At 46.1% G+C, this 11,172-nt stretch overlaps 1 non-coding gene across 1 annotated transcript; it reads right to left on the reverse strand.

The window, feature by feature from the left end:
- Positions 1–355: 355 nt before the first annotated feature.
- On the reverse strand, positions 356–457 carry LOC117084722. Its single transcript, XR_004437623.1, has one exon. It is a non-coding gene; the product is annotated as a small nucleolar RNA U13 (small nucleolar RNA).
- Positions 458–11,172: the final 10,715 nt, after the last annotated feature.

Consider the following 11,172-nt stretch of genomic DNA (forward strand, 5'->3'; position numbering starts at 1 on the left):
TATCAGCGAGAGCTAAACACTGAGTACACATGAACGCAAAGATGGGAACAGTAGGCACCAGGGCTTACTTGAGGGGCAGGGTGGGAGGAAGGCGAGGGTGGAAAAACTAGCTATTGGGTTCTATGCTCGCTCCCTGGGTGCTAAAATCATTTGTACACGAATCCCCGGCAGCACACAATTTACTCATGTAGCAAACCTACACAGGTATCCCCTGAACCTAAAACAAAAGTTGAGGAAAGAAAAAAAATAAAGTCATTAATGGTATAAATTTGTCATCTACCAAAATACTGGTTTTTAAAACTATAAGATGCTGAAATGAGACATTCTTAAAATTTTACTATTTTTTTTTTTTAAATGTCAGATGGGTAATGGTTGAAGTTGTAACAAGGTTTGAGGGAGGCACATCTCACATGTGGGTGTGAACACCCAATCATCATCCTTATGAACACAAAAGGATCATGAGTTTGTTTTTTTGTTTTTGTTTTACTTAAAAAAAAAAAAAAAATAGAGACAGGGTCTCACTATGTTGTCCAGGCTGGTCTGAACTCCTGAGCTCAAGGAATCCTCCCGCTTCAGCCTCTCACAAGTGCTGGGATTACAGGCATGAGCCACCCTTACCTGGCCTGTTTTTGTTTTGAGACAGGGTCTCTGTCGCCCAGGCTGGAGTATGGTGGCACAATTATGGCTCACTCCAGCTTCAACCTCTGGGGGCTCAAGTGATCCTCCCACCTTAGCCTCCCAAGTAGTTGGGACTACATATGTACACCACCATGCCTGGCTAATTTTTTTATTTTATTCTTGTAAAGATGAAGTCTCACTGTGTTGCCCAGGCTGGTCTCAAACTCCTGGGCTCAAGCGATCCTACCCACTTGGCTCCCAAAGTGCTGAGATTACAGGCAGGAGCCACTGTACCCGGCCGTGGCAGGGTTTTCTAAAAGATAAAATTGGTAGAAGCAAAAGTCATCTGTGTGGATACACATTTTATCCCACTGAGTTGTATCATCTCTTGACAGATAAAATACCTTTCCCCTTGGCATTTAAAGATCAAAAGCCTTTTCCCAAGCTAGCTTTGGACTCAATGTAAATGTTAAACTTTTTTCTACTAGCAGACTTAATTTGAGAAGGCCTTATTAACTGTGTTTCAAAAATGACAAGTTCTGCAGCTCATGCCCGTAATCCCAGCACTTTGAAAGGCTGAGGTGGTTCGACTGCTTGAGACCAGTTCAAGACCACCCTGGGCAACACGGCAAAAACCCGTCTCTACAAAAAATACAAAAATTAGCCGAGTGTGATAGTGCACACCTATGTAATCCCTACCCAGCTACTCAGAAGGCTTAGGTGGGGGGATCACTTGAACCTGGGAGCTTGAGGGTCCAGTGAGTCATAATCACACCACTGCACTCCAGCCCAGGCAACATAGCGAGATCCTGTCTCAAACTAGCCCAGGTGACATAGTGAGATCTTGTCTCAAAAAAAAATAAAAAGATTTAAGAAAACTCTAGACTGGGTGCAGTGGCTCATGCCTGTAGCCCCAGCGCTTTGGGAGGCTGAGGCAACTTAAAGCCAACTTAAGGAGTTCAAGAACAGCCAGGGCAACATAGCTAGACTCTGTTGCTACAATTAAAATAAGAACAAAAATTATGTTATTTTCTCTAAAATATACAAACATACATTTGGTTATGTGTATATTTAGGAATATCTTGACGGGGTTCCTTTTGAAAATTGTTTCACTGGGCATGGTGGCTCACACCTGTAATCCCAGCACTTTGGGAGGCCAAGGCGGGTGGATCAACTGAGGTCAGAAGTTCGAGAGCAGCCTGGCCAACATGGCGAAAATACATGAATTACAAATACAAATACTCTCCTAAAAATATAAAAATTAGCTGGGCGTGGTGGCGGGCGCCTGTAATCCCAGTTACTTGGGAGGCTGAGGCAGGGGAATCGCTTGAACCTGGGAGGCAGAGGTTGCAGTGAGCCAAGATTGTGCCACTACATTCCAGCCTGGGCAACAGAGTGAGACTCTGTCTCAAAAAAAGAAAAAGAAAAAGAAAATTGTTCCATTTTAGAGCACAATCATTCCTTTAAAAAAAAAAAAAAAAAGAATTTTATGGTGGAAATTTTTTTGTACTATCCAGACTAAGTATAAAGAAAATAACCTTTGTTATAACCCGTTTCAGTATTTAAAAATCAGAAATTAAAATGAATTATTAAAAAGATGGGAGAATTAGTTCACCAAAGAGAAATATTAAAAGGTAATATAAGCAATACCTAAAGAAATGTAACCAAGTTAATGTAATTAGTAACAAAGGAAGATTGCATCTTGACAGTGTATTAGTGATGTGCTTGGTATGGTATAAAGCATTAAATTAACTGGAGTCATAGTTAACCTTCATTTATATCCAAAAACTTGAGTATAGGTGAGTGAGTCACTGGTAATTACAACATAGCATTCAAAAAGGAACTGAGGGTTCCTAAAATTCAAGTATCTTTAGAATAAATATAGCTTGGAATAGAATGAAAACAGGAATATTAGGATTTTTCTATCCTTACAATCATTCTCTAGATTTTTGTGTATACTCCCTTCCACCCACCATGGGTAGTATTTCCTGATTCTCCTAGAAAGTTTTCTCTAAATTCTTGCCAATGTAGCCTTAAAAAAATAAATAAATAAGGTTTTCTCTAAAAAGAGAATTAGAAATATATTTCAAGATTGAGTAACCCAGAGAAATAAAATAATAAAAGGCTAAATTAGTAGGTTGTAATTGCTTTCTAAATGATATATTAATAGCTTTAAATATCTATATATTTGAAAGAAAGTAGCCAGAGGAAAAACAAGAAGAAAGGAAATACCAAAGATAGAAGCAAAATTAAACATTGAAAACAGATGAACAATACATTTAACAAAGCCACAGTTGATTCTTTGAGGAGATTAATAAACCCCTAGCAAAACTGTAAGAAAAAAAGATAAAACACAAATCATCCCTATCAGTAACAAAATAGGAGATATTATCATAGGTCTTACAGACATTAAAAGGATAATAAGGGCCAGGGGCTGTGGTTCATGCCTGTAATCCCAGCACTTTGGGAGGCTTAGGCAGGCAGATCACCTGAGATTGGGAGTTCAAGACCAGCCTGACCAACATGGAGAAACCCTGTCTCTACTGAAAATACAGAAATGAGCTGTGTGTGGTGGCGCATGCCTATAATCCTAGCTACTCAGGAGGGTGAGGCAGGAGAATCGCTTGCACCTGGGAGGCGGAGATTGTGCTGAGCTGAGATCATGCCATTGCACTCCAGTCTGGGCAACAAGAGCAAAACTCCGTCTCAAAAAAACAAAAACGAAACAAAAAAGGACAATAAGGAAATACTGTGAACAACTTTAAACCAATAGATGAAATCAATACATTCCTTGAGAAATAGAACTTACTAAAATGTACACAAGATGAAACAGAAAACCTGAGTAGCCCTATATCAAAGAAATGTGTTATTAAAAAAAAAAATCTTTCTACAGGTCCAGCTACTTGAGAGGCTAAGACAGGAGGATCACTTGAGCCCAGGATTTTGAGTTCAGCCTGGGCAACAATGTGAGACCCCATCTCAAAAAAAAAAAAAAAAAAAAATCTCCAAAGAAAACTTTGGGTCCAGATTGCTTTATTCATGAGTTCTATCAAACATTTAAGAAAGAAGAAGCTCCAATCCTATGCAAGCTTTCGGAAAATAAAAGAAAAAGGGAACACTTGCCTCCCACCTCTTTTTATGAGGACAGTATTGCTACAATACCAAAACTGGCCAAAGACATTTCAAGAAAAGAAAGTGACTACCTAAGTACATCATGAACATAGATGCAAAATCACTGAACTATTAGCTACTTAATCCAGCAATATGCATTATGACCAAATAGAGTTTATCTCAGAATGCAAGGTTGTTTTTACATTTAAAGTCAATTGCTATAATCGCTATATTACCCAAAGAAAAATTTTCAAGTTAATATATGGAGATGGAAAAACAAAAATTCAAATGGTGCTAAAGGCCTGGAAGTGAAAAGTTGTGTCCTTCTGCTCATTCCCTGCCCCTCAGCCCCCTGTTTTCTCCCCAGAGGAAACCACTGTTATCAGTTTCCTATGCATCCTTCCAGAAATTACCTATCGTATACATACATGTACACCTTCCCCAACAGCACACACAAATGGGGGAATATAGTACACACTTCACATATCTTGAAGATCGGCCCATGTCAGTACAGATACCCCAGTCTCTTTTTGGCAGACCATAATTCATTTCATTTGCCTTGTAGTAATGGAAGTGACAGTGATTTCCAGTTTGGGGCTATGGCAGATGATGGCCAGGTATGGTGGCTTGTGCCTATAATCCCAGCACTTTGGGAGGCTAAGGCAGGAGGATTGCTTGAACCCAGGAGTTTGTGACCAGTCTGGGCAACATAGTAAGACACCATCTCTATAAAAAATTTTAAACAATTAGCCAGGCTGGGTGGTACGCTCCTGTAGTCTCAGCTATTTGGGAGATTACTTACCCCAAAATAAGATATGGAACCTTATTTTAAAGAATTCCCATCAACTAACCTACAGATATGCTGTCATTCGAGTACTGAGATACTCACTGCATCATCATTTGGGTGTTTTGGTTTGGTTGGTTGGTTGTTTTTTGAGACAGGGTCTCCCTCTGTCACCAGGCTGGAGTACAGCAGTGCAATTTTGGCTCACTGCAGCCTCTGCCTCCCGGGCTCAGGCAATCCTCCCACCTCAGCCTCCCTAGGAGCTGGGACTACAGGCACGTGCCATCAAACCCAGATAATTTTTTTATTTTTAGTAGATACAGGGTCTTGCCACATTGCCCAGGCTGGTCTTGAACTCCTGGGCTCAGGCTATCCTCCTGCCTCAGCCTCCCAAAGTGCTGGGACTACAGGTGTGAGCCACTGCACACAGCTCCTTTGTGAAGTCGAATTCCTAGTCATGGCTCAGCAGCGGTTCAAGGATGCCCACCTCTGTTTCTTTCCACCTTGCAACAGCCCCAGAAAAGTAACAGAAGGGACAATATCCTCCAATTAAGAACTCCCCGAAGCTGGCTGAGGCAGAGGACCCCTTGAGCCCAGGAGTTTGAGACCAACCAGGGCAACATAGGGAGACCCTGTCCCCCACGTCAAAAAAAACTAAGTTGACTTTTGAAATAGACCCAATTCTTTAAATAAGATCCCAGAATCTTCAGCAAGAAATAAGCTTAGAGATGATTTCCCGTTATTTTAAAAAGGAAGAAACTGAGGACCAGAGAGGGGAAGTGACTTGCTCCTGGCCACACAGCCAGTCCGTTCAGGTTTCTGATTTCCAGACAGGACTCCTTCTTTATGGCTTCTCTCTCCACAGCTGCTGAGCTAATGGGCCTGTGTGCCTTGCCCAAGTCTCTCTGGCTCTCACATCTCCCTGTCTGCTCAGTAGTCAGGAAGGAGGGACTGAAAAGAGGGTAAAACGAGACCCCATACCAGGTGAGAGGATACACTGAGAGTGGTTCTTGGGGAGGACACAGGAAGGCACTTAGCTAAAATGATGGTTTGGGCTAAACACTGCATTTCACTTACTCAGGGACTTTGGAAAGGTAGTGTTGCAAACCCCTCTAGAGTTCTTTCCTAGACCTGAGCTCACGTGTGTGACACTTTGGCATGGTGAGCAGGAAGCCAGTGATAACTGTGTTAACAGATGGCCTGAGCCCCAGAGAAACTCTGTGAGCGTGGGCAGGGCCAGGGCTGGGAATCCATGTTGCTTGAGCCAGCCGGAAGGGAAGCCCTCCAGGCTTTTTAGGAGTAGCAGAGGATGGGGAGGGGGCTTCCTTAGGAGATGGTGGGGCCTCAGGAGTCCTGCGTCCTGCCCACCTGCAGGGAGCTCCCCAAACCTGCCTGACACTGGAGCTCTGAGCAGCTCCTTTCCGGGCCCAGCTCATGTTCCTTCCTGTGGGACATGCCCCGGCTGGATGGTAACTGAAGACCCCCATCTCCTGTTAGAGATGGAAACTGACTGATAGCTTTTAGCGGGGCCCCTGCCTGGAAGCAAGAGGTGAATTCTGGGAAGGGATCTGCCCCTAAACTCACTTCTGTTTGCCTAGGGGTCCTCAGGCCTGCTGTCTGCCCTGCCTGAGATCGCTCAGCCTCCAGCCCCACCTCCTTTAGCCGGATAACTTTTCTTCACAAACTCAGCCCAGTCATAACCCTCTCTGGGAGATCTTCCCTGAGCCTCTGATCAAAGAGCCTCTGACTCCCAGAACTCCCTATACTTCCCCTTAGAATTTAGCCCCACATACTGAAATAGTTGGTTTGCGTTTATGTGTATGTGTTTGTGTGTGTGTGTGTGTGTGTGTAGTTAAGTTTTATAAATCTCCTATATGTGTTTTTGTTTTAGAGACAGGGTCTTGCTCAGTCACCCAGTCTGGAGTGTAGTGGTGTGATCTTGGCTCTCTGCAGCCTCGACCTCCCAGGCTCAAGTGATCTTCCCACCTTAGCCCAGCCTCCTTCGTAGCTAGGACTACAGGCTCACACCACCACACCTAGTTCATTTTTTAATTTTTTGTAGAGATGGAGGTCTCCCTATGTTGCTCAGGCTGGTATGGAACTCCTGGGCTCAAACAATCTGCCCGCCTCAGCCTCACAAAGTGCTGGGATTACAGGTATGAGCCACCGTGCCCGGCCAAGTTAATAGTTTATTAAACATTTACCATGCACTAGGCACTATATATATGTTAACTCATTTGATTGTTACGACAAACCCCAAAAGTAGACGTTATGGTCTCTATTTTAAGATATGGGAATTGAAATTCAGGGAGAGAGGAAGTCTGTCCAACTGGTCACCCTGCTCCTGGGTGAGCAGATCAGGATTCCAACCTCTCCGACTTGGGTTCTGGCTCGGAACCCAAATGGCCAGCCCTGCTCTACAGGAATCTACCACCAGGTGGCGGTAGAGCCAACGGGCCCAGGAACAACCTGTTTGAGATCTGAAATTAGCCGCTAAACTGCCTTTTTCTCCTACAAAAAGTAGCGTTGACTTTTATTGACAGTAACTGAAACTAGATTATTCAATAAAATAAATATTAACCTAACAGGCACATTCCTCTGGGTAAAACGATAATAAAGTAAGCAGACCTTTGAACTTGGACCTTTCAAGCCTAGATTTCATCAATATAATTCCTCGGGGGAAAATCTCTTTTTCTAAGTCACTCACACTTGGGCAATTCTCCCTGATTTTCTGCCCATTTTTTGCTGCCTCTGCCCTCTGCACTAGCACACTCCTAGCAGTAATCAAAGCTATAGGAGGACCTTCAACTGCGAAAGCGTATCAGAATTTGAGGCGAGGAATTTAGAGAGTGGGACGTTGGTGGACAGGGAATGGCCCCCAGGAGATTCGAAGACAGCCTTCTAGAGGCACAGGCAGGCACTCCTGGTTCTGGAGAGAATCTCAGACTCGCCATCTACCGAGGCATCCTTCAACCTCTCCAGCTTGGGAGGAAGGACGGGCCTCTTTCTTTTCTTCAATCTCCCAATCACATTTTGAGATTTCTCTGCCCCACTTTAGAAAAAAAAAAAAAAAAAGGTTTTCTTTTTTAAACTCTTCCCCTTTCCTTTTTCTAGCATTCCTGTACAAACACTGATGCTTCGCTTGTCCATTTTCCCCTCTTGCTGGGCAGCATCTTTTTTAAACCATTTGAACATACTTCACATTGTTTCGCCATGTTGTAGGTATTGTATTTCAATAGACTTGGAATATGAAAAGGCCTTTTTTTTTCTCTTTTTTTTTGAGACAGGGTCTCGCTCTGTCACCCAGGCTACGGTGTGGTGGCAGGATCATAGCTCACTACAGCCTCCACCTTCTGGGCTCAAGTCATCCTTCCGCCTGAGCTTCCCGAGTAGCTGGGACTACAGGCATGCACCACCACACCTGGCTAGTTTTGTTTATTTTTTTGTAGAGATGGGATTTCACTATATTGCCCAGGCTGGTCTTGAATTCAAGCAGTCCTCTTGGGATTACAGATGTGAGCCACCATGCCCAGCAATTTAAAAGGATTTTTAAAACGTCCTACCTTGTTTTGGTTCTGCCTGGACGGACCAGTGTTTCACTCCAGCCCTCCCCTAGCAGTGTCCCAGGCATGAGTCGACTGCCTCCCAGTGCCCTGTCCTCACACTGAAGGAACGGTCCCTCTGCACTATGCACAAAGGTGAGCTCCTGACTGGCACCAGAGTTAGGGACCTCCAGATGGGGCTGGTCCTGGAACAGTAGCCACGAGTGAGGCTCTAGGCTGCGAATCAGGGGATTCTGAAGTCACATTCGGGCCTGGTTGGACTCCTGGCTCCACCTCTTACAAGTTACATGACTTGTCAGTTACTGATTTGTTTAAGACCACCAGAGCGGGCACAAAAGAACCAGTGACTAGGCAAGTGTAGGAGCAAAACTGCAAGTCTATTTTGGTCACCTAAGGTGTGGGGAAGAGGTCTGTCGGCCTCCGGCAAAGAAGGCCCACAGAGTGCCCCGGTGGGGCTCTCGGACGGAGTTCCTGCAGTCCTGACATCCCGAAAGGCGTGGAGGACTGAGGCAGGCCGCGCGTGGCGTCCCTCCGGAGCGGCTTTTCTAGGAGTGGGAGGGCAATAGGCTGGGCACGGGCGTGTCAGGGGGCGTTCCACAGGTGCGACCAGGTAAATCTTGGTCTCTTCGGATTGACATCACCTGGCGCATGCCTAGTTGGTCTGCACCTTCCCGGGTCGCCGGCTGCATTTTCGCGCGCGCGGGAAAAGTTGGGGGGTGGTGAAGAACCCGGAAGTGCACCATCTTGCCTCCGTTCATCCAAACAGTCCAACCTTTTCTTGATAATAGTGATAAAGGGGCACCGTGGTCTGTCTGGCTACTTCCTGCTGTTAAGGGATGTTGTTTTTTTTTTTTTTTTTTTTTTTTTTTTTTTTGAGGCGGAGTCTCGCTCTGTCTCCCGGACTGGAGTGCAGTGGCCAGATCTCAGCTCACTGCAAGCTCCGCCTCCCGGGTTTACGCCATTCTCCTGCCTCAGCCTCCCGAGTAGCTGGGACTACAGGCGCCCGCCACCTCGCCCAGCTAGTTTTTGTATTTTTAGTAGAGACGGGGTTTCACCGTGTTAGCCAGGATGATCTCGATCTCCTGACCTCGTGATCCGCCCGTCTCGGCCTCCCAAAGTGCTGGGATTACAGGCTTGAGCCACCGCGCCCGGCCAAGGGGTGTTGTTAAGGTCGGGGCCTATGGTTGGTATTTGGACGTACGGATGAAGAATAAAATAAGGCACAGTATTAGTATAGGAATGAGGAATGGAAGCATTTGTTGGAATAGGGGCAAAACCCAGAAGGAAGGTCCCAGCAAGGTTGAGGAGTATGAGATAGTTAAGAAAATTTAGTAAGTTTGAGGCGAGTGGAGGAAAGGCAAACTGATTTCCACTGATTGCTTTCGGTAGGGGCCCTTTTTAGCTGGGAATGAGGAACGAGTGCGCAGAGTAGTTGTTGGCCCGGCAGCAATTAAGGAGTGGAGTTTTTGTGGAGTGGATGGCTTTCCGCTTACTCCTACTACAGAGATATTGGATGGAAAGCTAGGTCCAGAGAAGGACGGCAAAACAGAATAGGTAGCCTCACTATCTATTAAAAAATTAATTGTCTTACCTGCTACTAGGAGAGTTACCCGTGGCTCGGCGAGGGTGATGGGGGTCCCCGAGTCTCGGCACCTTCAGTTGTAGTTGTCGTCCAGATGTGGGAGCTGGAAGGAGCTCCCAGGATCCTGGGAAAGGGGGTCACGTGGAGACGCAGCACCTGTTCTCAGGGTGGGGCAATCAGACTTCCAGTGTCCTCCCTGCTAGCAAGCAGGGCAGGGGGTTGCTGGTGGACGAGGGTTAGGACATTCACTGGCCCAATGTCCTGATGCCTTGCACTTATAGCAAGGCTGCGTTGGGGCTCGGGGACCTTGTGGACACCTGTTGGCATAGTGTCCTGCCTTGCCGCACTTATAGCAGGCTCCTTTCGTAGCCTTGGAGTCTGCGGAGTGTGTACTCTCTGGCCTGGGGTTACGACTGGGCTGTAAAGCCGCTGCTAGGAGCTGTAACTTCTGTTTGAGGCGAGCCTGCCGTCTCCTCTCTGGAGTTATAGACCTTAACGGCTAATTTAACCAGGTCTTGTATTGGTGTCTGAGGACCATCCTCTACCTTTGAAGTTTTTTACGAATGTCAGGAGCTGATTGAGAAATGAAATAAGACACCAAAATGGTGGCCCCTGTGGGAGAGGCCGGATCTAACCGGGTATACTGGGTTAGAACCTCAGTCAGTTGAGGGTAGAGGTTAGGATAACCTGGAGGTTATGCCAAGTTAAGTCATAGGTCTGACAAAGGTATCTAAATTTCTTTATGTAGATGGTGGGATTAGCTGAGAAATCACCTAAACGCTTCTCAATTTTGGAAAGATCGGCCAATGAAAAAGGGACATGTACTCTGACTACCCCCTCCGCCCCAGCCACCTCTCGCAAAGGTGCTAACACTGTAGGAGGGTGTGGGCAGAGAGAGGGGACTCAAGACAGCCAGTTGGGGGCCCTGAAGGAGGCACGGGACCGAGTGGATTACTAGTAGGTAAGGAAGAGGAAGGAGGAGGAGTCTGGGCAGGAAGGGAGGGGGTGGAGAGAGCGGGGAGAGAAGGAGGAGTATAGGGACGAGAGCTTAAGGCCCAAAAGCCTTGTACGTAATTAATTTAAGACCACTTGCCTAGCCACTGGCAGAAATTGCTGAGGTCGATCAGGCGCAGTGGAAAGGAAATTAACCGCTTCCTCCTAAGGTCTTGTTCGAGCTGTAAGGTTTTTAAATTGGCTAGGAGGCACCCTAAGGGGGTGCTCTTTGGAAATTTGGACTGGGGCGTTTCCCGTTTGTTTCTCTTTACCGACACAATGGACACAATGGAAATGGAAATGGATCCCTGCCTGGCTTCAAAGCGTCCTTTGGAACCAGCAGAGACAGACTGGAGGCTCATGGAGCCAACGTGGAGATTACCTTCAGGCGGACGTCTCCGTCCTGAACGGGTCTCCCGAGCCACATGGTGGCTCCAAATGGACCTCGGACCTGCGCAGGATTTTGGCCGAGGGAGGTAAAGAGGAGACAAGGGCACTTACCCCAGAGAGGCCGTGAGAGT

This window comes from Trachypithecus francoisi, unplaced genomic scaffold, assembly GCF_009764315.1.
Source record: "Trachypithecus francoisi isolate TF-2019V2 unplaced genomic scaffold, Tfra_2.0 Lachesis_group0, whole genome shotgun sequence".
Taxonomy (NCBI): Eukaryota; Metazoa; Chordata; class Mammalia; order Primates; family Cercopithecidae; genus Trachypithecus; species Trachypithecus francoisi.